This window comes from Anomaloglossus baeobatrachus, chromosome 2 (assembly GCF_048569485.1).
Source record: "Anomaloglossus baeobatrachus isolate aAnoBae1 chromosome 2, aAnoBae1.hap1, whole genome shotgun sequence".
Lineage (NCBI taxonomy): Eukaryota > Metazoa > Chordata > Amphibia > Anura > Aromobatidae > Anomaloglossus > Anomaloglossus baeobatrachus.
This window is the reverse complement of record NC_134354.1, coordinates 654881348-654908007: the sequence shown is the minus strand read 5'-3', so window position 1 is coordinate 654908007 and position 26660 is coordinate 654881348. Positions and strand designations below refer to the sequence as shown.

Sequence of the window (26660 nt, the reverse complement as noted above, 5' to 3'; positions counted from 1 at the left end):
TGCTTGCAATTTTCATAAGAGTTGGAAAATGATAGACACTGTTCTAGAGATAAGAAATGACAAAAACTCATTAAATAAGGGCTGTTTCACACATGCGGCATTTTGAAGGTTTGACGGATCCGGCATACTGCAGTTCAGTGTTAATACTGTACAATGGCAATACTGTACAAAGGCATCACAGCAAGCTACGGTCACATGCTCCGGTCACATGATAGCATGTGACCGGAGGTTGCCGCGATGCCATTGTACTGTATACACTGTACTGGAGTGTGCCGGATACATCAATCCGGTGAAATGCCGGATGTGTGAAACGGGCCTTACTTGTTCACTGCCACTTGAGCCCCAGCCGCGATCCCGGATCCGAGCGCCTCGGGTATCCTTCCCTGATGTGGTCGGTCACCCCTGCCTGCAACATACAGTGCAAGCAAAGTGAAAAAGATTTCTAAAATCTCATGCTGCTTATTTTGTCCGTGCAGATTTTAACCTTTAGCCTATGTTCACACCTTGCATTTTTGCTGCATTTTTTACATGTTTTTTTTCCATTGGTTTTATGCAAACAAAAAAACCCTGCTTTTTACAGTATTAGGCTAGCAAAACCTATCAGGTTTAAGAAATCTTATGCACACATTCTAGAATACTGTACATAAGTGCTAGTGATGCACGAGTGTAATCGTTACTATTTACACGAATAGTACGGTATTCGGGATATTCGTTAAATTGCAGGTTTTTGAGTATTCGCCTCACTAAAATCAAAATCAAAAAAATCAAATCTTTATTTTTATATAGCGCTAACATATTCCGCAGCGCTTTACATACATCAGGAACACTGTCCCCATTGGGGCTCACAATCTAAATCACTACATTCAGATGTCCTGCCCAGCCGTTTTGGTGCCTGATTTGCAGCCACTAAACATGCTGGGATTGTTAACCAATCACAGTAATGCCGCAGCCATCTTGGTTGGGGGATTACTGTGATTGGCTGGCCGCACAGCATCATAGGGTTTATAGAAGCCTTCTGCCGCCATTTTGCGCACATTGCATCTGAAGCCAGTGTTGCATGAGTAAAGGGATAGAACAATTAGCTCCTAGGGAGAGAGTGTAGGCCTATTAATAACACAAAAAGCACTTTTAAGGGCTATCTGCAGTGTATAGGTCAGTGTAGTGTATGAAGGGACAGATTTTGGAGCAGGGACAGAGTTTAAAGCAGCATGTGGGCTACTTCAATAGTACTGCCCAGAATACAATTGCTCTTTTAAGAGCTGAAACCACTGAACAAGGTCATAGTAGGGAGGGAGAGATTGTGGATTAGGTAGGGAATTGGAACCTGTTTCTACAATATTTAGGAGTTCACAGCCTGGCTTGTGGCATCCACATCAGCCACATTAATATGTTGCTAAAAAAAAAATTTAGACCAAAGAAATTGGACCTCATTGTAAATTATAGATGCAATAACCCCACACAACTAAGTAAAAACGAAAAAGAAAAAAGGGGTCTCAAATGTTTACACATAAAGTAATAAGATGCCACCAAAAATATTATTTTAAGCTGCTTTTATTTGAAAAAGTGCATAACAACCAGCCAGAAAAGTGGCAAGTACAATAACAGATTTTTTACAAATATATAATTTACCAGATAAAAAGATGAGGTAAGGAGAAGGAAAACAAAAGTCCCACATAGGGAATCACCCCCCTGGAAAAGGCAATAGAGTCACACTCATGTAATAAGGACACTAATTTAAATCCTAAAAGTATTGAAACCCAAGAGACCAAAAAAGGGGCCACTTACTTAATAACCAACCAATAACCTACTAACATGACTGGAGGCAGTAATTATATATATATATATATATATATATATATATATATATATATATATATATATATATATATATATATATATATATATATATATGTGTGTGTGTGAAGTGGCTCATGGAGACCTACCTGGAGACAACAAAACCTGGGGGGCGTAAATCCTACATGTGGGGCCCGGTTCCGACACGTGTTTCGCTGAGGTGCTGCTTGCCACTTTTCTGGCTGGTTGTTATGCACTTTTTCAAATAAAAGCAGCTTAAAAGAATATTTTTGCTGGCATCTTATTACTTATTATGTGTAAGCATTTGGACCCTTTTTTCTCAGTCATTAATAAGTTGCTAGTCGCCTTTGCAAATAGATACAAAGCAGAATTCTAGTATTTACTGCTGCTTGATACACTACACTACACACACCATTCCTGTTTCCACAATATTTAGGGGTTCACAGCCTGACTTGTGCCGTCCGTCCACTTCAGCCACATTAATACATTGCTAGTGGCCTTTGCAAATACAAAAGCAGGACTCTACCATTTTGTGCTGTCTGGTACAAAGTACTCACTTGTACTTTTTACACAATATTTTTGGAATCAAAGTTTACTTGGCTCGGGCCATCAATATTTGCAAATATGTCACCAAAACCCAAAATGACAAAAAAATCCAGTTGTTAAGGGACAAGGACTTGGACGTGAGCGTGGTGTTGTCAGTGGTGGGTGACAAGGCACAGAGTTTGTGTCAGGTCAGAAGACGTTTGACAAGGAACATAGTGGATGCATCAAATTTACCGGTCTTAAACCTAAATGTGTGTGGAAGCCAAAAGAGCAAGAGCAGATTCTGTCTTGCATAGCAGACAAGGCCTCTACTGTGTCTATTATGGATACACAGGAGGCTGGCCTGTTATGATCCGATAACCATGGAAGATTACAAAAAACTCCCATTGGTGAAAAAACACCAAGAAACAGGAATAGTTGGAACATGGGCTGACCGCAATCCCCTAACTATTAGACCACACTAGAAGTAGCTGTGGAGCGTTCCTAAGAACCTAGACGCCTCTTCACAGCCTGAGAAACTAGCTACGCCTCACAGAAAGAATTGAGGAACTCTACCTTGCCTCAGAGAAGTCCCCAAAGGAGTAGATAGCCCCCGATATATAAAGATTATGGTAATGTAGGAAAACACAATACTCAGATAGGAAAAATAGATTTAGCAAAAGGTGAGTCCCAACTAACTTGATACAAAGGAAAAGAAAGGAAACTGATTGTGGTCAGTACAAAATCCCTGTAGAAAAATATCAATCTGTTTATAGTAAAAATGGCCCTGGAGGTCGAACGACCTCATACCCACTATATCAGGTACTCCTGTAAATAATGGGAGAACAAAATACCAAAAAGAACACAAAAATACAAAAATGCAAATAATCAAGTTAGACAGGGAGAAACTCCCTTATCCTGCAGAATAGCTAGCAAAGGAGGAACCCCCATGCTCACACACAAGAGAAACCAAACTCCACCTGCAAGAATACCCAATTAATGCCGACACCTGTCTGAGTAACAGGACCAGACTCAGCTCCACTACCATTCCTGGCCACCAGAGGGAGCTCCAAAACATCACCCACACAGATGACATTCACAACACTGGCCCATACAATCCTCAACCTGGTCTTCTTTCTTCCATCCATCATCAGTTACAGGACACATATGACCCCAATGTTGGCCACTCTGAGGATCTGTTTTGTATGTATCCTTTGGATGGCTCTGGCCTTGAGCATTGAAGAGGGACGTGAGGAGGTGGTGTGCGTCGATGTGTAACTATTTGAGGACCTACAGCCAGAACAAAGCCACTTTGGGGAACCTGATTTACTGTCTCCAGAGGAGGAGGTTGGTGATGGTGAGACACAGTTGCCATCAGGTCAGCCTACAATCTCAAGTGGGAAGGAAGATGAGATGGAAGACGAGGTGGTCAAAGAGGAGTCCACTGATTCAACCTGGACTGTTGACATGCATAGCCAGCACAGCAACACAGAGGAAGATGGATATGTAGCACCAACACAGGCACCAAGGGGTAGTGGTTGTGCCCAAAAAGTTCTATTTTGGTTTCATATGATCAGGAGCACCTTCTTCCACATGTTTGGTGTGTGTATCTCCCAGGTGACTCGTGGCAAACTTTAAATACACTTTTTATGGATATCTTTGAGAAATGGCTTTCTTTTTGCCACTCTTCCATAAAGGCCAGAGTTGTGCAGTGTACGACTGATTGTTGTCCTATGGACAGACTCTCCCACCTCATCTGTAGATCTCTGCAGTTCATCCAGAGTGATCATGGGCCTCTTGGCTGCATCTCTAATCAGTCTTCTCTTTGTTTGAGATGACATTTTTGAGGGGTGGCCAGGTCTTTGTAGATTTTCAGTGGTATGATACTCTTTCCATTTCAATATGATCGCTTGCACAGTGCTCCTTGGGATGTTTAAAGTTTTGGAAATCTTTTTGTATCCAAATCCGGCTTTAAACTTCTCAACATAAGTATCACGGACCTGCCTGTTGTGTTCCTTGGCCTTCATGATGCTCTCTGCGCTTTCAACAGAACACTGAGACTATCACAGAGCAGGTGCATTTATACGGAGACTTGATTACACACAGATGGCTTATATTTATCATCATCAGTCATTTAGGACAACATTGGATCATTCAGAGATCCGCAATGAACTTCTGGAGTGAGTTTGCTGCACTGAAAGTAAAAGGGGCCAAATAATATTGCACGCCCCAATTTTCAGTTATTTATTTTTTAAAAAAAGTTTAAAATAGGCAATAAATTTCGTTCAACTTCACAATTGTGTCCCACTTGTTGTTGATTCTTCACCATAACATTAAAATTTTTATCTGTATGTTTGAAGCTTGAAATGTGGGAAAATATTGAAAAATTCAAGGGGGCCGAACACTTTCGCAAGGCACTGTAACATATCCGTGTATGTATGTATGTACAGTATGTATATGTATGTATGTATATGTGTGTGTTTTTCAGAATTTTCAGAATTTTCTCTTTAGAGGTATATTTTTGAGTAAAATGCAAATTGCTCTTTTATTCTATAAACTAGTATTTTCCGAAAATAAATACAAAATCATTGCTTGGAAATGAGTTTAGAGAATAAATGAATTTACACAAAAATATAAAGAGAAAATATATATATATATATATATATATATATATATATATATACACACACATACACACACACACTATATATATAGTTGTATAAAAAATAAATACTTTAAAAGAAATGACGTAGCGCTCCATGGTATTTTTGATTCTCGACGCACATAAAGCAGACGGCTATGGGTTGTCACCCTCCCCACATCTGCCTGGCTTTAGCTTGGCTGGCAATCAAAATACAGGGAGGCCCATTATTTTTTTTTTATTTAAAAAATAAAAAACAATGCGTGCCGTAATTTGATCGCCAGTCAGGTTAAAGCCAGGATGCTGGGGGCTGGAATTCTCGGCAGTCCGCAGCTGCCCCTGGAAATAGCGCATTGTTTCTTAGCGCCATTTCCAGGCGCTTTATCCGGCTCGTCCAGCGGCCGTGATGGCGGTGGCATGCTGGGTAATAAAGGGGTTAATACCAGCTTTGTATTCTCAGATGGTACTAAGCCCGATATTCATGGTGTCACCAAATTAGACATGGCCACCATGAAGTTCTAGTAAACAGTAAAAGAAAAAACACACAGACATTTTATTTCATTAGAAACAAACAAAAAAAAAAAATTTAGAGACTCCATTTTTATTATAAAAAATCCGTAGTCTACAGGTACAGCAATGTTACCTTTGCTTCATCACCAGGCTCGGTCTGGCGTGGCGGGGGTAGCGAGGAAACCCCCGGTAGGCCCCGCCCTTGTCTGTAATCTATGCTGTCTCCGGCAGCCTACAGGGCCCCCCGCCGGGTGTATTACAATGACCTGCGGCCGCGGCTCACCAGACGCCACCGCAGGTGATAATATTGTATGCAGGCTGCAGGCAGCAGTCAGATGACAGCAGGGGGGAGGGGCGCTCTTCACCTGGAGACACCCGGAGGTTTGAGCTGCAACGCGGCAGGGGCAGAGCAGGATCCATCCGAGAGGAAGAAGATGCATTCTAGTGGTGCAGGACCTGCGATGACTCATGCCCATGTGACCGTGTGGGAGGAGTCGGGCAGGAGCTGCCTTTCAGTGATGATGTGCCAGAGGAAGAAGTGTCCGGTGAGGGGGGAAGTGAGTGGGACATGGGGGAGGGGGGGTGCAGGGTGAGTGGCATATGGGGGGTCCAGACTGTGACAGAGGGGTGTTAAGTAGAGATGAGCGAACCGGTCCCGGTTCGGCTCGAGGCCGGTTCGCCGAACGGGGGTCCCGTTCGAGTTCGGTTCGTCGAACGTTCGACGAACCGAACTCGAACGTATAGGCTATAATGGGAGGCAATCACAAACACATAAAAATGCATTATAAATGTACACAAACAGTTAATAAACATTGCCATAACACTTACCGGTCCTCGCGATCCCTTCTGCACTCTGTCTCCTGCCGCTATTCCATCCGATGATCGCTGAATCCTCCCGGTGACCTGCACTGCCAGCAGAGATGCAGGACCTATCGTGACGTCAAAATAGCCATGTGACCAGTCACGTGGCTATTATCTCATTGGCTACAGACTGGTCACATGACTATGACACGTCATGTAGGACCTGCGAGTGCATCTCTCCGGTACACGGTGCACATATGTGTATCGCCGTGTACCGGCGACATGCTCTAGCACACGGTCGACTCCCCGTTCCGTTAGGGACCGGCTGACACAGCCGGTCATTAACGGAGATCACCGTTGCCATAGCAACGCAGTTAGCGGTGACGTCACCGCTAACCGCGGCTCCGGGAGCACCGTTGCTATGGTAACGCGTCTGTCAGCGTTACCGCTAGCAGCCAGCAGTGATCACTCACGGAGTGAAGGCTGCACGCTGCTTCCCGATTGTAGTGATCATTGTAGTTAGGATGGAGGTTCCCCAGCCCCAAGTGATGCCCCTCACTACAATCGTCACTACTACTACACTAGAAAGAAAGAAGACAGAAGAGCAGGATCGTGGAGGGCTGACAGGGGTAATAAAGATGGAGTCTCTAATGTGTCTGTGTATTTATTTCTATTAAAGTATTTTTTCTCTGTGTGGTGTCTTTTTTTAACCCTTTATTGGAGATTCTTAATGGCCGGGTCAAACGTGCCTGACATTAAGAATCTCTGGCTTAATACTGGCTGGTAAAACAAAGCCAGTATTAACTCATGATTACCCAACAAGCCACCCGGCTCCAGGGCTGTTGGAAGAGTTGGATACAGCGCCAGATGATGGCGCTTCTATGAGAGCGCCATTTTCTGGGACGGCTGCGGACTGAAATCCGCAGCAGAGGCGCCCACAAACCTCGGGCTAACCTGTGCTGCGGATTCCAATCCCCAGCTGCCTAGTTGTACCCGGCTGGACACAAAAATAGGGCGAAGCCCACGTCATTTGTTTTTTAATTATTTCATGAAATAAGTGAAATAATTAAAAAAAACGGGCTTCCCTATATTTTTGGTTCCCAGCCGGGTACAAATAGGCAACTGGGGGTTGGAGGCAGCCCGTGGCTGCCAGCTGTACCTGGCTAGCATACAAAAATATGGCGAAGCCCACGTCATTTTTTTGGTGGGCAAAAAACTTCTGCATACAGTCCTGGATGGAGTATGCTGAGCCTTGTAGTTCTGCAGCTGCTGTCTGCTCTTCTCCATACAGACAGACAGCAGCTGCAGAACTACAAGGCTCAGCATACTCCATCCAGGACTGTATGCAGAAGGTTTTTGCCCCCTGAAAAAATTATGTGGCTTCGCCATATTTTTGTATGCTAGCCAGGTACAGCAGGCAGGTACGGCTGCCCCCAACCCCCAGTTGCCTATTTGTACCCGGCTGGGAACCAAAAATAAAGGGAAGCCCTTTTTTTATTATTTCATGAATTTCATGAAATAATTAGAAAACAAATGACGTAGGCTTTGCCCCATTTTTGTGTCCAGCCAGGTACAACTAGGCAGCTGGGATTGGAATCCGCACCACCGGTTGGCCTGAGCTTTCTGGGCCCCACTGCTGCGAATTGCAGTCTGCAGCCACCTCAGAAAATGGCATTTTCATAGAAGCGCCATCTTCTGGCGCTGTATCCAACTCTTCCAGCACCTGCCTGCTATACCTGGCTAGCATACAAAAATATGGCGAAGCTCACGTCCTTTTTTTGTAGCTTTTTGGCAAAAAAAAAAAAAAATGCTTCCCTGGATTTTCCATTGCCAGTGAAGGTAACACCAAGCAGTGGGGGTTAGCAGCCAGTAGCTGCTTGGATTACCCTTAGCTAGCAATACAAAAAATGCAGTGGGAGCTAACATATATTTTTTTTAATTATTTATTTAAATAACTAAAAATAAAATGGGCTTCCCTGTATTTTGATTGCTGGACATCACAGTGCTGTAAAAATAAATCTTTAAAAAAATGACGTAGCGCTCCGCGGTATTTTTGATTCTCAGCGCAGATAAAGCAGACAGCTATGGGTTGCCACCCCCATCTGCCTGCCGTTACCTTGGTTGGCAATCAAAATACAGGGAAGCCCATTAATTTTTTCTATTTAAAAAATAGTTAAAAAAAAAAAAATTACGTTGGGTCCCCCCATTTTTGATAGCCAGCTAGGGTAAAGCAGACGGCTGTAGCCTGAAAACCACAGCTGGCAGCTTTACCGTGGTTGGGGATCCAATGTGGAGGTCCCCTCAGGCTCTTTTTTATAATTATTTTATAAATATTAATAATTACACAATAAAAGTAGGGGACCCCCCAAATTGGATCACCAGCCAAGGTAAAGCGGACAGCTGTGGTCTGGTATTCTCAGGGTGGGAAGGTCCATAGTTATTGGGCCTTCACAGCCTAAAAATAGCAGGCCGCAGGCACTCCAGACGTGGCGCATCCACTAGATGCGCCAATCCTGGCGCTTCACCCCAGCTCATCCCGTGCCCTGGTGCAGTGGCAAACGGGGTAATAAATCGGGTTGATACTAGCTGTAAAGTCACCTGAGATCAAGCCCAGCAGTTTGTGATGTCATGGCGTCTATTAGATACCCAACATCATAAACTGTCAGTACTAACAAAAACAAAAAATCGACAAAAGAAATTTATTTGAAAAAACAGTCCCCAAAACATTTCCTCTTTCACCAATTTATTGTAAGAAAAAAAATAAAGGGGTCCCACGACGACTCTGGACCGTCTAGAATATGGGGGGGAGACACTCAGGGAACGTATCCCCCATTTTCTAGGAGTGCGGACCCTTCATGTGAGGAGTGTGGGTGCAATGAATCTGCACTCACTCTCCCTGGGTCCACAGCAGCAGAGTCCATGTCGTAATGGTTGCTACCAAAGCTGCAATGCCCTGCTCATGAGGTAAGGGCATGCCTAATCAGGAGAACTACTGTAGAGGAAGCTCTGCTCACTGGTATATAGGTGCTCAGAGGTAATAATAGATAAAATTAGTGAGTAACCTCGGCACTCTATATCTCCCAGACTAAGTCAGTAAGTCACAACGGATAGTAATGCAAAATCACTCTTTATTGGTCCGTATTAAGAAAAATTTTTTTTCATAAGCATATATGTTTTTGTCCAAAACAAGTTACAAATGACGTTTCGGCCTGAGCCTTCGTCAGATTGGACTTATCTGCATGTAATCATGAAAAATGACAATAATCAGTATCACATAAGAGTGAGAGAACAATAACATAAACTCGAACAATGTAGAGGTACAATTGGGATGCAGCCAAAAAATTGCAACACAGCAAGAAATGAAACACATGATACAAATGTCATAATACAGTATAAGGACAATATAGTAATGACAAATATGGGGTCAGAGTAGACTTAGACAGCTCTGGTACGAAAGAGATGTCAATCATAAAGTAACATGTGCAGTAGGTGTAGAGCTACACTATGCATGGCAGAGCTAATGGGTAGACCGACCATAGAAAAAGTAGAGAAAAAGTGGAGAAAAAGTGGAGAATAAGTGGAACATAAGAGGAGAAAAAGTGGAGAAAAAGTGGAGAAAAAAGTGGAGAAAAAGTGGAGAAAAAGTGGAGAAAAAGTGGAGATTAAGAGGAGAAAAAGTGGAGAAAAAAGTGGAGAAAAAGTGGAGCATAAGTGGAGAAAAAGTGGAGAAAAAGTGGAGAAAAAGTGGAGAAAACGTGGAGAAAAAGTGGAGAAAAAGTGGAGAAAAAGTGGAGAAAAAGTGGAGAAAAAGTGGAGAAAAAGTGGAGAAAAAGTGGAGCATAAGAGGAGAAAAAGTGGAGAAAAAGTGGAGAAAAAGTGGAGCATAAGAGGAGAAAAAGTGGAGATTAAGAGGAGAAAAAGTGGAGAAAAAGTGGAGAAAAAAGTGGAGAAAAAGTGGAGAAAAAGTGGAGATTAAGAGGAGAAAAAGTGGAGAAAAAAGTGGAGAAAAAGTGGAGCATAAGTGGAGAAAAAGTGGAGAAAAAGTGGAGAAAAAGTGGAGAAAAAGTGGAGCATAAGAGGAGAAAAAGTGGAGAAAAAAGTGGAGAAAAAGTGGAGAAAAAGTGGAGAAAAAGTGGAGAAAAAGTGGAGAAAAAGTGGAGAAAAAGTGGAGCATAAGAGGAGAAAAAGTGGAGAAAAAGTGGAGAAAAAGTGGAGCATAAGAGGAGAAAAAGTGGAGATTAAGAGGAGAAAAAGTGGAGAAAAAGTGGAGAAAAAAGTGGAGAAAAAGTGGAGAAAAAGTGGAGAAAAAGTGGAGATTAAGAGGAGAAAAAGTGGAGAAAAAGTGGAGCATAAGAGGAGAAAAAGTGGAGAAAAAAGTGGAGAAAACGTGGAGAAAACGTGGAGAAAAAGTGGAGAAAAAGTGGAGAAAAAGTGGAGAAAAAGTGGAGCATAAGAGGAGAAAAAGTGGAGAAAAAAGTGGAGAAAACGTGGAGAAAAAGTGGAGAAAAAGTGGAGCATAAGAGGAGAAAAAGTGGAGATTAAGAGGAGAAAAAGTGGAGAAAAAGTGGAGAAAAAGTGGAGAAAAAGTGGAGAAAAAGTGGAGAAAAAGTGGAGCATAAGAGGAGAAAAAGTGGAGAAAAAAGTGGAGAAAAAGTGGAGAAAAAGTGGAGATTAAGAGGAGAAAAAGTGGAGCATAAGAGGAGAAAAAGTGGAGAAAAAAGTGGAGAAAAAGTGGAGAAAGTGGAGAAAAAAATGGAGAAAAAGTGGAGAAAAAGTGGAGAATAAGAGGAGAAAAAGTGGAGAAAAAGTGGAGAAAAAGTGGAGAATAAGAGGAGAAAAAGTGGAGAATAAGTGGAGAAAAAAAATGGAGAAAAAGTGGAGAAAAAGTGGAGCATAAGAGGAGAAAAAGTGGAGAAAAAGTGGAGAAAAAGTGGAGCATAAGAGGAGAAAAAGTGGAGAAAAAAGTGGAGAAAAAAGTGGAGAAAAAGTGGAGAAAAAGTGGAGCATAAGAGGAGAAAAAGTGGAGAAAAAGTGGAGAAAAAGTGGAGCATAAGAGGAGAAAAAGTGGAGAAAAAGTGGAGAAAAAGTGGAGAAAAAGTGGAGCATAAGAGGAGAAAAAGTGGAGAAAAAGTGGAGAAAAAAGTGGAGAAAAAGTGGAGAAAAAGTGGAGAAAAAGTGGAGAAAAAGTGGAGATTAAGAGGAGAAAAAGTGGAGAAAAAGTGGAGAAAAAGTGGAGCATAAGAGGAGAAAAAGTGGAGAAAAAAGTGGAGAAAACGTGGAGAAAACGTGGAGAAAAAGTGGAGAAAACGTGGAGAAAAAGTGGAGAAAAAGTGGAGAAAAAGTGGAGCATAAGAGGAGAAAAAGTGGAGAAAAAAGTGGAGAAAAAGTGGAGAAAAAGTGGAGAAAAAGTGGAGATTAAGAGGAGAAAAAGTGGAGCATAAGAGGAGAAAAAGTGGAGAAAAAAGTGGAGAAAAAGTGGAGAAAGTGGAGAAAAAAATGGAGAAAAAGTGGAGAAAAAGTGGAGAAAAAGTGGAGAAAAAGTGGAGAATAAGAGGAGAAAAAGTGGAGAAAAAGTGGAGAAAAAGTGGAGAATAAGAGGAGAAAAAGTGGAGAATAAGTGGAGAAAAAAATGGAGAAAAAGTGGAGAAAAAGTGGAGAGAAAGTGGAGAAAAAAATGGAGAAAAAGTGGAACACCCTTTGGTACCTTTCATGTGGCACTAAGGGGTGCTTAGCTTTGTATTTAGCCAAAAAAATGAAAAAAAAATGACATAGGGTTCCCCCTAGTTTTGTAGCCAGCTAGGGTAAAGCAGACGGCTGCAGCCTGCAGACCACAGCTGGCAACCTCACCTTGGCTGGTAATCCAAAACTGAGGGCACCCCACGCTGTTATTTTAAATTAAATAAATAATTAAAAAAAAAAAACACGTAGGGGTCCCCCAAAATTGGATCACCAGCCAAGGTAAAGCAGACAGCTGGGGCCTGATATTCTCAGACTAGGGAGGTCCATGGTTATTGGAATCTCCCCAGCCTAAAAATAGCAGGCCGCAGCCGCCCCAGAAGTGGCGCATCCATTAGATGCGCCAATCCTGGTGCTTCGCCCCAGCTCATCCCGCGCCCTGGTGCGGTGGCAAACGGGGTAATATTTGGGGTTAATACCAGATGTGTAATGTCACCTGGCATCAAGCCCTGGGGTTGGTGAGGTCAGGCGTCTATCAGATACCCGACATCACCAACCCAGTCAGTAATAAAAAAAAAATACACGACAAACACATTTTTATTTGAAAAAACACTCCCCAAAACATTCCCTCTTTAACCAATTTATTAGATTGAAAAACAAATCCAGGTCTGGTGTAATCCAAGGGGTTGCCATGACGATGCACACTGTCCCAGTCAATGAAGAGCAGGATGTTCCCCATTGGCTGGGAGAGCAATGCAGTGACCTGAGCTAACATCAATGGGTCAGCCCAGGTCACTGCAGGGGGGTGACAAGTGCTGCTGTTAGTGAGGTACATTACCTGCGCTGATCTCCAGCACACTGACAGCCCCTGTCACTGAGGTCAATGACCGGCGCCTTCACATCAAGTATCGCGAGAGGTCCGTGACGTCACCGCCAGTGTCAGTCTCGGGTCGGAAGCGATAGGTGATGTGACAAGCGGCGGCCATGGAGGACAGTGACAGCGCTGAGGTCGGGATGGCGGGACTTCATCACCGCAGGTAAGCCGAGCGAGCGAGCGGGCGGGCGGGCGGGCGGTGGGGGGGGGGGTTTGGATGTGTGTGTGTGTGTGTGTTTGTGTATGTGTGTGTATGTGTACATGCCGCGGGCAGGAGGGGGTGGAGCGAGCTGAGCGGGAAAGTGTGGGCTTCCTGCACGTAACTAAGATAAACATCGGGTTACTAACCAAAGCGCTTTGCTTGGATACTCGATGTTTATCTTGGTTACCAGCTTGTGGCAGGCTGCCAGCGATGGCTCCTGCTCACTGTAGCTGCAAAAAGCCCTGCTTTTTGCTGCTAGAACCGTTCTCGAACGTATCTAGAACTATCGAATTTTAGCAAAAAGCTCGAGTTCTAGTTCGATCTCGAACAGCCCAAAAATCACTCGAGCCTAGAACTGGAGAACCACGAACCACGAACCGCGCTCAACTCTAGTGTTAAGGGATACAGGGTGTGTGGCACATGCGATTTCAGTGTGTTTGAGAGAGGGGTAATATAATAATAATAATAAGCGGAAAAGGGTGTGTGCCGTGTGATTTGGGGGTGCTGCATGATATGAGTGAAGTCCACACAGTAGCCATATATCAGTAGTAGGGATTAGGGAAAGAGGGATAGCAGCAGTCACAGCATGGGATGGGATTGGGAAAGCTGAGTGCTGTGCTGAGGGAAAGAAGCTCTTTTCCTCCTAATCATCCATCTTTTCTATGGTCTGATAGATATCTATCTTGTCCCCAGCTTTCAGCTTTCCCATTCTTTGACATCAAGTGTCTTATCCTGTACCCCCAGTGTCAGTGTCATTATCCTGTACCCCCAGTGTCATTATCCTGTACCCCCAGTGTCATTATCCTGTACCACCAGTGTCATTATCCTGTACCCCCAGTGTCAGTGTCATTATCCTGTACCCCAGTGTCAGTGTCATTATCCTGAACCCCCAGTGTCATTATTTTGTACCCCCAGTGTCAGTATCTTAGGCTATATGTAATTACTCTTCAGGGGGCCTCTATATGTGATGATATACAGTATTAGTACAGGAGGGGCTTCAGTATAATGTAAAAAAAAAAAAAAAAAATACATGATCTGCCTATAGAGCAGTGTTATCAGAATACACAGGATTAAAAGGGTTTATCCAACATGTAAAACTAATTTGAAAACCATAGTGCGGCTTTTCTAGGCCTCTGTCTCCACAGCATGATTGGTCACATCCAGTGCAGACACTGGGGGCCAATCATTACTGATAACTATGTAATGTGTGAAGGCGGAAAGAGAAGAGAATTCACCAGTCTCCAAATGGAAGAGTATTGGGTGGTAATGCCTCACACCTCCACATACTGACTCTATAGGGGATTTCCCAAGTCAGTTAGGGCAGACCCTATATGGGGGGAATAGATGGAGGCAGAGGTGGATTCATTTTAGTCATCTTTTCCATGTGAAGATGCTGGATAACATTTTGCTTCTCTTTGAATATTATTTGACTGATGGGCTCGGTGGTTTTCCTAGGACAAGGAATGTCCGTGTGTAAGAAAAACTGCGACTGACTGTAAATAATAGATTCCATTATTAACTGCAATAAATAAGATGCTACAAGAAATCCTGTGATATATACTGGGCACAATACAGGTCTCTGTGTGACGCCCTGGCACAGCCAGGTTGTCACAGAAAGAGTTAATCCTCCTTGGTAATCTGATCTCACACCGGTGCAGCAAGACAAACCACCTCCCTCAGGGTAAGAGAAAAGCAGAGCAGAGGGGAGGGGCTGGAGCAGAGTGTTTGGAGAAGCAGACAGAAGTGGAGCCTGGAGCTGTAGCTCCAGGCTGATAGAAAAGCGTGCTCCGAGAGGGCCGGGACAGGCTGTAGTGAGGAAGGGGCCAGAGGTAGCCGGAGCAGGGCGGTGGCCCCTCGGTACCTGGGTACCCGGATCACTACAGGGGAGTGGATTCCCCGTTCCCGGCTGAGGAGAAAGAGGAAGAGAGTGGAGAGAAAGGCACCTGGCTGCAGGGAAAGAACAACAAGGGCTGCTGCACCGTGTGTGGGACACTAACACCCCGTACCGAAGGCTGCGGACACCGGCAATTCCTAGTTTACCAGTGACTCCGTGTGACTTCCTTGTGAGTACACCCGTGCCCTTGGGCACCGCACTGCAGCACTGCGCCCTGCTCCCTGCTTACCCCATCACCGGGCCCCGGGACAACCAACCCCCTACCCACGGAGGGGAGAACTAACATCTAGCTGCTCCATACCATCACTCCCGGGATCCCCGTCCAGAGCAGCGGTGGTGTTCCAACCTCACCACAACCGTGGGTGGCGTCACGGACAATCTCCCTTACCAAATCCCTTTATACTGTGGAGCCTGGGATCACAGACCGGGTCACGCCACCGTGATACCCACAGAAGTGACCCTGTGGCCCGGATCTGAGTACCCCTGGTCCCCAGGCGACACATTTGGCGTCACGAACAGGATCGAACCCATCCAGTTACCTGGAGGAAGTGCGCCTTATTCTGGACTGTCAGCGGTGATCCGCTGTAAAAATTTTGAAAGTCGCCATCTTTGCCGCCATTTTGGGCGTGAAAATCTCCCGCCCAGCGCCTTCTTCCCCAAGCGGTGGGCGCGAAAAAGAGGCTCCGCCCCCTGAGAACGCGGGCGGAAGTGAAGCTCCGGAGGACCGGAAGCGAAAGAGAAACTTTAAAAGTTGCTAGGAGGACTGCTCCCGAGTACCAAGGGGGAGCAGTAGGAAGGAACTGCAGTTCATGTGACCGGGACTGTAAAGGCAGGGACGCCAGGACTTTGCCTAATTCCGTTCCTGGACAAGTAGTAGCCGCAACCCCGATGACATCTTACCCGGCTCCGGCAGCCCGCCCGGGCGCAACGGAGGTGGCACCCGATTGGACGTCTGCCCCAGATGTGGCGCTAGCCGCTCCCAGGTACCCCGTCACAGCTGTGGAGCAGCCGGAGTGCACCTGCAGAGAGGAGGAGCAGGCCAGTGAGAGATGGAGCCCTCGGCAGTTAGCGAGGCCGGTGGTAGCCGGCGCCGAGGGCGTCCAAGTGGGCCTGGCTTCTGAGCAGGAGGCAGAGCACGGAACCCGTGCCCCGTACTGGGAGTGGCGTCAGCGGCAGTGGTAGTGGAGCATGGACGGCTACCCACAAGTTAAAAAGTTGACTGTTTTATGGACTGTCACCCCTGTTGAACGCCCTCAAGTTCAGGAGGAGGCCATCTGCTCCGCAGGTGTGGGGTGGCAGAACGGTTTAAAGTTTTAGAAAATGTACCTCCCGATGTGGGAAGATGTATGATTGTAATGTGTTTATTTTTTCCTTTTTCCAGTTTTAATAAATGTTGGTGCCTAGACGGCCCGAGGACGGGCCGTGTTTTACCAAGGGGGTGTGTGACGCCCTGGCACAGCCAGGTTGTCACAGAAAGGGTTAATCCTCCTTGGTAATCTGATCTCACACCGGTGCAGCAAGACAAACCACCTCCCTCAGGGTAAGAGAAAAGCAGAGCAGAGGGGAGGGGCTGGAGCAGAGTGTTTGGAGAAGCAGACAGAAGTGGAGCCTGGAGCTGTAGCTCCAGGCTGATAGAAAAGCGTGCTCCGAGAGGGCCGGGACAGGCTGTAGTGAGGAAGGGGCCAGAGATAGCCGGAGCAGGGCGGTGGCCCCTCGGTACCTGGGTACCCGGATCACTACAGGGGAGTGGATTCCCCGTTCCCGGCTGAGGAGAAAGAGGAAGAGAGTGGAGAGAAAGGCACCTGGCTGCAGGGAAAGAACAACAAGGGCTGCTGCACCGTGTGTGGGACACTAACACCCCGTACCGAAGGCTGCGGACACCGGCAATTCCTAGTTTACCAGTGACTCCGTGTGACTTCCTTGTGAGTACACCCGTGCCCTCGGGCACCGCACTGCAGCACTGCGCCCTGCTCCCTGCTTACCCCATCACCGGGCCCCAGGACAACCAACCCCCTACCCACGGAGGGGAGAACTAACATCTAGCTGCTCCATACCATCACTCCCGGGATCCCCGTCCAGAGCAGCGGTGGTGTTCCAACCTCACCACAACCGTGGGTGGCGTCACGGACAATCTCCCTTACCAAATCCCTTTATACTGTGGAGCCTGGGATCACAGACCGGGTCACGCTACCGTGATACCCACAGAAGTGACCCTGTGGCCCGGATCTGAGTACCCCTGGTCCCCGGGCGACACATCTGCACTCTGTAGAGTTTGCTAAAAGGCGCACATTATACTGAGAGAAGCCGAAGATGAACAAGTAATAAAAACGTTTATGGTAGCCATAGTGTGGGCCCCTAGAGGCAATTTCCCTGGTAGGCCCCTGGCACCCCAGTCCGACCCTGTTCATCACTCTGTACAGACAGTCTATACCGTGTGAGAAGCAGAGAGAGCAACGAACAACGTCAACACCGCTACATCACTATGTACAGTAGCGGCTATACAGAGTGACATGCAGGCTGACACTGAGGTCGGAGTTCCACTTACATGTGACTCTTGCAGTTTCGCATCGGCATCTCCCCAAACGGACTGACACTCTCCAGACACGAGCGCCGAACACTCCTGTCAGGAAATGTGGTGCCCTAGACAAGCCAGGGGCCACAGAGAACAACACCCACACACCCCACACTCCCGGTCAGGCACACCGAAGTCAGACAAAACCCTTGTTGCCTTCTCCAGGGGCTGTTGATCACACCAGGGGGTGGGCCAGGCGGTTGGCCCTGCCCACCGAGGAGTTCACAGTCCTGGAGGTGGGAAAAGCAGGCAGATTAGAGTTGGAAGTGAAAGTGAGACGAAGGAAAGTGGCAGTTAAGCAGCCTGAAGTTGGTCCGGGTGTGTGGCCCGGACGGATCAGCAAGGTTGGCAGACGGTGGTGACCGTCTGCAGGAGTGGCCTATCGGAGTTTACCGTAAGGACCGTGGACGGGCGGTGGCCCGGCAGTACCGGACCGGTACACAAAGAGAAGTCAGCACCATCTGGCAGGGGCTTGCGGACCCCGGCAAGGCTAGGAGTCGTCGTGAATTTGCCAAATCTGTTAGCGAAGGGAACCTCCTGGGTTTCCCAGCAGCCAAGTCCCGACAGAAGGCAACAGTCCAACCGAGAAAGGGAAACACAGTCACCGCCAAGGCTCAAGTTTCCAGGGCCAGAGCCTGCGGGCAAAAGGGGCTCCTTCAGCCCATATCCAAGCTGGGGGAGCGGGTTACCGGTGGGAACCCATTGGAACCGTTTACAGTACACAGGTGCAGGGAAAGGCAGTCACCATCAACCTGCCGGGAGAAACAACACCGAAGCCATCTGTGGGACCCGTCCATCCAGCCGTGTGTTTTACCGAGAACTGTGTCCTCATCATTGGCTGAGTGAGTACCACCGTGCTGTGCAGCACAGCGCTGCCCCCGCGACCCTGCACCTCGCCAGGCCCCATAACCCAGCTGCCATCCATCCCTACCCCATCACCGGGCCCCGAGACAACCAACCCCCCTACCCACGGAGGGGAGAACTAACATCAAAGCTGCTCCCTGTCACCGCTCCCGGGATCCCCGTCCAGAGCAGCGGTGGTGTCACCAATATCACCACAACCGTGGGTGGCGTCTCGGACAATAACCAAATCCCCACCATCAATCTCCCTTTTCACTCACGGGCGAGGAACGCCGCTCGAGTCCCCGGGATCCGGCCCTCTGCTCGAGCCACCACCGAGCAGCAGCAGCAGCCGGACCCGAGTAGTGGGAGAGCGCAGCGTCCCCTCCTCCGCCCGCGACAACTTGGCGTCACGAACAGGATCCTACCATTCTACCAACTGGTGGAAGTGCGCCTTGTGTGACCGCCGGAGGTGTCCGGCTGAAAAATTTGTGAAACTGCCATCTTGGGCGCAAAGAATTCCCGCTCGAGCGTCTCCTCGAGTAGTGGAGGCGCGAAGGCCAAAACCCCGCCCCTGTAGAGGAGGAGCCGGAAAGAGACTAAGGGGGACTGATGGCGTCTGGCCGCATGTAGCTCGCGGCTATACGAACAGGGACGCTGGGACCCCACGATCCGCTAACCCCTGCAAAGAATGTCCGCTCCACCCAGCTATGCGGAGGCTACCGAGCCGGTGCCCGGAACAGCGGCATGGCTGAGGGCCCGAACGGCAGGGATCTGCCGACATTACCGGAGGCAGATATGTAGGCTGATGGAGCAGTGGACCGCGGAGGTGGAGGAGGTAGCTGCGGTCGCCCGGGTGTACGGAATGGAAGCAATGATGGAGGAGCTGGTGAGTGACCCACGCCCCTGTGTCCCCGAGGGACCGGCCACTGCGGCTGAGGGACCCGGTCTACCCCTGGCCCCCATGTTGCCCTCGTCTTCCCCGCCCGTGCACCCCGCTGATGCTGGCCCATCTGGCGTACATCCCCTCGTAACAGTAGTTGGAAGAGTGGCGAGCCCGGAGACTGCAGCAGCTGGCGGCAACCCGCCTGGCGTACGGTCAGATGATAGTGACTCCGGACCTGACACAGAGCATGTTTCGGAGGAGGATGAAGGAGTCATTGCCCTGGATGGCATGGAAGCCACTTACATTCCCCGGAGCGGAAATAATGGATACCGGGCGGCCCTTCCTCGTCGCGCCTGCTATGCGCTGGAGGGGCTGGTGCCTGTGTTTTTCCACCCGAGGCCGGCTGAGGATGATGAAAGCGAGCAGTGAAGTCGGCGGTCCTCCGCTGCAAGTTGTCCCCATTGGGACCACAAAATTACCATTTAAAAGTTTTGGAAAATGAAAAAGAATGATCAACCGAGATGTCACCTGATTAAAACCTGATTTGCACCGGTTGTTGCCGGCAACTGGTCCCCGTTGGGACCCCCTTTTCAAATTATGCGTAGAAACTACTACAAACAGGCCCGAGAACTAGCAGGGCAACCACAAACTTGTGGCATGTAAATAAAAATGTTTTATGGCTAAACCGTAACTGCCTCCGGAGAGGCAGATTGGAGGAAGGGCCCGCAGTGGAGCAGGCTGGGGCCCACCCACCACCGGAACCGGTGGCGATCCTCTGGGGCTTTCAGGGGTTCCTCATGGATGTGGGTCCCCTGAAAAGGACAGAACCCGCTCGGGCAACTTGTGCTGGACTGGGGTCAAGGGGTGCTGCCTGTTTGCTTAGGGGCAGCATCAGGGCCAGGTTGCTTGGGTGGGAGAGAGAGGAAGCCGTAACCGGTACGCAACGTTTAAATAAGAGTACCTCCCGATGTGGGAAGATGTTATTTTAATTGTAATCACTGTTTTACCGTTCTCCTTTCAGTTGTGAAAATAAAACCGGTGATGGACGGGCAGCCCGCAGACGGTCTGCATTTTACTAAGGGGGAATGTGGCGCCCTGGACAAGCCAGGGGCCACAGAGAACAACACCCACAGACCCCCCTTGTTGCCTTCCTCCAGGGGCTGATGATCACACCAGGGGGTGGGCCAGGCGGTTGGCCCCGCCCACCGAGGAGTTCACAGTCCTGGAGGCGGGAAAAGCAGGCAGATTAGAGTTGGAAGTGAAAGTGAGAGGAAGGAAAGTGGCAGTTAAGCAGCCTGAAGTTGGTCCGGGTGTGTGGCCCGGACGGATCAGCAAGGTTGGCAGACGGTGGTGACCGTCTGCAGGAGTGGCCTATCGGAGTTTACCGTAAGGACCGTGGACGGGCGGTGGCCCGGCGGTACCGGACCGGTACATAAAGAGAAGTCAGCACCATCTGGCAGGGGCTTGCGGACCCCGGCAAGGCTAGGAGTCGCCGTGAATTTGCCAAATCCGTTAGTGAAGGGAACCTCCTGGGTTTCCCAGCAGCCAAGTCCCGACTGAAGGCAACAGTCCAACCTAGAAAGGGAAACACAGTCACCGCCAAGGCTAAAGTTCCCAGGGCCAGAGCCTGCGGGCAAAAGGGGCTCCTTCAGCCCATATCCAAGCTGGGGGAACGGGTTACCGGTGGGAATCCATTGGAACCGTTTACAGTACACAGGTGCAGGGAACGGCAGTCACCATCAACCTGGGAGAAACAACACCAAAGCTGTCTGTGGGACCCGTCCATCCAGTCGTGTGTTTTACCGAGAACTGTGTCCTCATCATTGGCTGAGTGAGTACCACCGTGCCGTGCGGCACAGCGCTGCCCCCGCGACCCTGCACCTCACCAGGCCCCGTAACCCACCTGCCATCCATCCCTACCCCATCACCGGGCCCCGGGACAACCAACCCCCCTACCCACAGAGGGGAGAACTAACATCAAAGCTGCTCCCTGTCATTGCTCCCAGGATCCCCGTCCAGAACAGGGGGGGTGTCACCAATATCACCACAACTGTGGGTGGCGTCACGGACAATAACCAAATCCCCACCATCAATCTCCCTTTTCACTCACGGGCGAGGAACGCCGCTCGAGTCCCCGGGATCCGGCCCACCGCTCGAGCCACCACAGAGCAGCAGCAGCAGCCGGACCCGAGCAGTGAGAGAGCGCAGCGTCCCCTCCTCCGCCCGCGACAGAAAGCGTGCCGCCATACCGGCTGATGCCGACACGACACTAGCACAGTGACAGTCAAAATTCAGTTAGCAGGACCTTTGAGACGTCAGTCATGTGACCAGTCTGTAGCCAATGTGGTAATACAGCATTCACAACTGACTGGGTCACATGGCTATGACGTTATTGAAAGTCCTTTAGTAGTCAGTGCTGGTTACTGGGTGGCACAGCAATGATCGGACAGACGTGGAAGCAGAAGTGCTGAGAGACAGAGTCTGCAGGACACGTCGCGGGACCTGTAAGTATGATCAAAATGTTTTTTAATAATGTCCTTTATCTATCTTTATAGTTCGGGATCGCCCATCCCTACTCGCTACTCCTAACGAGTAATTACAAGGATACTTGCGGAGTGACGAGTAGCCTGAATACCGTACTACTCGGCGAGTACCGAATAGTTACGAGTATACTCGCTCATCCCTACTTGAGACCCCTCAGGTCAAAGATCAACATACCAGTGGGCACGTTCTAGCTGGCCTTGTAAAGTGCTGCTGGGGCATAGCTAACTAGAAATTATTTATGACTGAGGGACCTACAAAATGTATAAGTCAGTGCCGTTCCAATTGTAAAAGTAAAAAAAAAAAAAAAGCCAAAACACTACGTGTGAACAAATGATAAAAAAGGATTTTTTTTCCTCCACTTTATTTAGCCTTATATACAAGTGATTTTGCAGGCAACATGGTTTCTTAACCTTTGTGGCCTGTAATTAGGTTAGGTTTGGTAGCTGTTCTTGTGCATCTGGCAGACATATTCTCCAGGCTCTCCCTATTCAGTTTCAACATTTGCCCACCCATTGTAGCCTTTTTCCTCAGACCCCCAGACCTCTTTGTTGGGTTCAGCAAAAAATTACTTGCATTTTCTATTGACTTGCATTGTACTCACTATTTGGAACGAATACGGGAGTATTACAAAGTACTCGTTATGAGTGTAGCTATTACGAATATAAGGCCCTGTGCCCGCGCTGCCTATTTTTATGTGGATTTTGATACAGATTTTCAGAAAACTGCAGCAAAGTCTGCATGTCCATTGTGGAGCCAGCAAAGTCTATGAGAATTCATAAGGGCTGTGCCCACCTTGAGTATTTTTCCTTTGCGTATTTGGTGCAGATTTCTTTTTTTCTGCACCAAATTTGCAAGGGAAAAATAAGCAACGTGGGCACAGCACTTCTGAATTATCATAGACTTTGCTGGCTTCACAATGGACATACAGATTTTGCTGCAAATTTCTGAAAATACGCGTCAAAACTACACAATGTGGGCACCGGGCCTTACGGTACTTGCTCATCTCTAATAAGTGCCTAAGTCGATCTGTAGAACATAAAAAACAGCTTTTATTTTACTCCCCTTTGGGGGGAGGGCGGTCCAGTCCGATGAGTGTCGCTGATGTCAGTCCGCCGCCTGATATCTTCTTGTGATCGCTGTCCTCCTTCCCTGTTCCGTGTGGATGATGCGTCCTACATAATCCACACCATGACCTTCATTGTGCTCCTGCGCATGCGCACTTGTTTTCCCTGCTGAGGGCAAAGCAAAGTATTTTAGTGCGCATGTGCAGAGATTCTTTGACCTTTTTCCATGCCTGCGCATTCCAATACTCTGCATTACCCTCAGCAGGGAAGAGAGAAGTGTGTGTGTGTGGGCATTAGAGAACACTGTGTGGATGACGTAGGATGCGTCATCCACACAATGCGAGAAGGATGACAGCAATTGCAAGATGATAGGAGGTGCCAGACCGAGACCAAGACACCCGTCATTAGGCCGGACCCCCCTCCCCCCCAGGTGAGTATAATAAAAGCTCTTTTTATGTTATACAGATCAGCCTGGGCACTTATATACGGTATTCTAGAATACAATATAAAAGGTCTAACTGGTGGTGGCCGCAGCTTAGGCCAGTTTCACACATCCGGCTTTTCGCCGTTTTGTCAGTACCGGCGCATGCCAGTATATTGTATACAGTAAAGTGGCAGCACTGTAACTTCTGGGTCATATGCTCCAGTCACATGACAGCATGTGACCGGAGCTTGTCGCGCTGCCACTGTACTGTATACTCTGTACTGGCGTCCGCCGGAACCGGCAAATCGGCGAAAAACCGGATGTGTGAAACTAGCCTTAAGCTATGTGCGTTGTGTAATTACATGCAGTTACGCTGCGATCTGCACCACAGCGTAACTGCATGCGGCCTGCGTCCCCTGCATAATCTATGAAGATTATGCAGGAGACGTGCGCACGTGGCGTCTTAGAGCGCAGCACTTCGGCTGCTGCCCGAAGCGCGCGTTCTAAGAAGTGATATGTCACTTCTTTCCTGCGCTTTGCCGGCAGCTCCTGCTCTGTCTATGGGAGGAGCTGCAGGCAGAGCGCATGGAATCGGCTTTTTTTTTTTTTTCACTACGGACTGTTTCTGCAGCGATTTGAAGCGCACGTGTGCTGTTCAGATCGCTGCAGAAATTTCTGCAGGGCTAGTACGCAACGTGTGCATATAGCCTTACAGGGGCCAAATCGGGTGTCAGGTTTCCTTTAATATTGGTGTTAAACAAGGCACTTCTGTGTGGTAGGTGCTCAAGTAGGATCCAGCCCCGTATGTAGCCAAGAGCAAAAGTTCTCTTTAAAGTACTTGCAATAGAATTTGGCATGTTATGTATAAATCCCATCCACTTTTCTAAAAATATAAGTCGCTGTATTTTTTACCAAGTGCAAATATACAGCTTAAAAAAAAAAAAATATCATATCTTGGGACGTTAACCTCAAAGTGTTTTTTTTTTAGATTTGCAGCATGTCAATTCTTTCAACTTTTTTGCAGTGTTTTTTCACCCATTGAAATTTGAAATGTATAGAAAAAAAACCTCAAGTAAAACACTCATCAATATGCAGGTATTTTACACAGCGTGTGTCCAGCAGAAAAATCTGCTGCAAATCCTAAATGTGTGAACACGCCCAAACTGATTGAGGTCAGATGAAAGTCATAATGTGAACAAAACTTAAATTGATTGTAAAAAGTGGAGTGAAATTTAATAGTAACCATTGCAAAAGTTAAATATTTGTTAATTAATTATATTCTAATACAATTATTCTGAAGAACATTCTTGGGGTTTCAAAAGACAATGATTTTAGCTTCAAGTTTAAATATATGACTATACAGTATACGGACCCCTGTGTTGTCTGCGGTGTTGTGGACTAATATCAAGCGCAGTTTCAAGATAACGTCTTCTGATTTTTAGTCCCAACAAGTCCTTTCAGGTTTCTCACGTCTTTACCAGCGCCACAGAATCTGTTCAAGCAAGAAAAGTCATTTATCCATCAGCTCTGCGGTTTCGAAGCACAAACAATAAATGAACACAAAATAAAGTCCAGCACCGCAGAAGGATCTTATCTGTACAACAACATTTCTTTCTCCCATCATTTAAGCAGCATATACAAGTCACTGGCATATAACTCTTAATTGATAAGTACATAATAAAAAGTTATAACCTCGCATACCCCAAATCTTCGGCTCGGATAAAACCCACTTCCGTAAGGTGGTAATAATAAAGTGAACAAATAGGGAGAATCCAGACATTTTTCAGATAAAGAGAATACAAAAAAACTTTACTTTTAATATAAATAAAAACTCGAGTAAGGACTATGTATTAGCTCAAAACGCGTATGAAAAGCTTTCTTATTTTATTAGCTGGGAATGTCCCGTTTTATCCATATTAATTATTTTTGCATACTTTTTATCCTAAAATAGTCTTTAATCTCCCAAATGTTTCACCCCTTAATTGATACCTCAAAGGAATTTTATCGTGCAGGTAAGATCCTTCTGCGTGCTGGACTTTTTCTTCCTTCGTGTACATGTTCTGTGCAGAATATGAAGCTTTAGAGTGAAGATCCTCACCTGTTTGTTCATCAGTTACAAAATGAATTGTTAGTTGTTTGTGTAATGATGAAGGATTGAGTCAGGTAGCTTTAGGGCTATGGGTGTAACTCATATCCAGCCTTCAGGCCAATTCAATTAAATAGGGTGGTTTGACAGCAATTTTTTGAAACAACACCACAGTTATGCACAGGGGCGTACATAGAAATCATGGGGCCCCATAGCAGAATTTCTAATTGCCCCCCCGCAAAAAAAAAATAAAATAAACAATATTCAGCTGTGTCACAGAAGAGCATATTACACAACTTTACAGCCCTTGATAAATAGTTCTCCTCCTATTGAAGCCCCCAGATTTCCCTTTCATTGCAGCTATTAAATATGATGGCAAAAAAAGTGCCCCATAAAGACTGTTTGATACCCCACAGTAAATTACTCCACAGTGCTCTCCACACCCACAGTATGATAACCCTACTGTATCCCCTTCAACTACCCTAGCAATATATAGTGACCTTGACTAGAGTTGAGCGCGGTTCGCGGTTCGAGGTTCTTCAGTTCGCGGCTCGAGTGATTTTGGGGGCTGTTCTAGATCAAACTAGAACTCGAGCTTTTTGCTAAAGCTCGATAGTTCTAGATACGTTCGAGAACGGTTCTAGCAGCATAACGACAAGCTAATTACTAGCTGGCTTTCTGCTGTAATAGTGTAAGTCACTCTGTGACTCACACTATTATGAAATTTCAGCGTATAGTGTGCGGGAGCAGCGCATTCAGATCACTGCTGTTTGGATAATGGCCAATTTTTTTTTTTTCCTTGTCTTCCTTCCCTAAGCGCGCGCGTGTAGTGGGGCGGGCCAGCATGTCAGCCAATCCCAGACACACACAGCTAAGTGGACTTTTAGCCAGAGAAGCAACGGCATGTGTGATAGGATGTCCATGTCACATGTCCCTGCATTATAAAAACGGACATTTTCCTCCAGCACGCCATTATCTGCCTTCTGCGTCTTGGTGTCAGTCACCGCCGGCGTAGCTCCTGTCTCCGATACTGCTGTGTACGCTCTATACACAGCGCTATACAGAATAGCGATAGACATTTCTTTCAGCCCTTGTAAGGGCTAATACCGGCAGGGTCAGAGCCATAGGTGACAGTCAGGTCCGTGAAAACAGATTTTAACAGCTACCCAAGATGACAGCGTCTGTGTAGCTAAGGTCAGGGATTTCCTCGCTGCATTTCCCCAATAGGAGGGATAGAAAGGGAGGCTTCATTTCCTCTACCCAGATCCACAAAACTGCCACTGTACCCTCTTGCCCTTTGCACACT

The 26660-nt window shown here is 47.2% G+C and overlaps 1 protein-coding gene across 1 annotated transcript in view; it reads right to left on the bottom strand.

Annotated features, from left to right (window-relative positions):
* The window catches only part of LOC142290494 (retinol dehydrogenase 7-like), a 76405-nt gene extending 51038 nt beyond the window's left edge, over positions 1-25367 (bottom strand). The window contains exons 1-2 of the mRNA XM_075334460.1: positions 25258-25367; positions 24641-24760 (exon numbers count right to left, since the gene is read on the bottom strand). The gene's annotated coding sequence lies outside the window, so the exon portion shown is untranslated. The remainder of the gene's footprint in view (positions 1-24640; positions 24761-25257) is intronic.
* Between the last annotated feature and the right edge of the window lie 1293 nt (positions 25368-26660).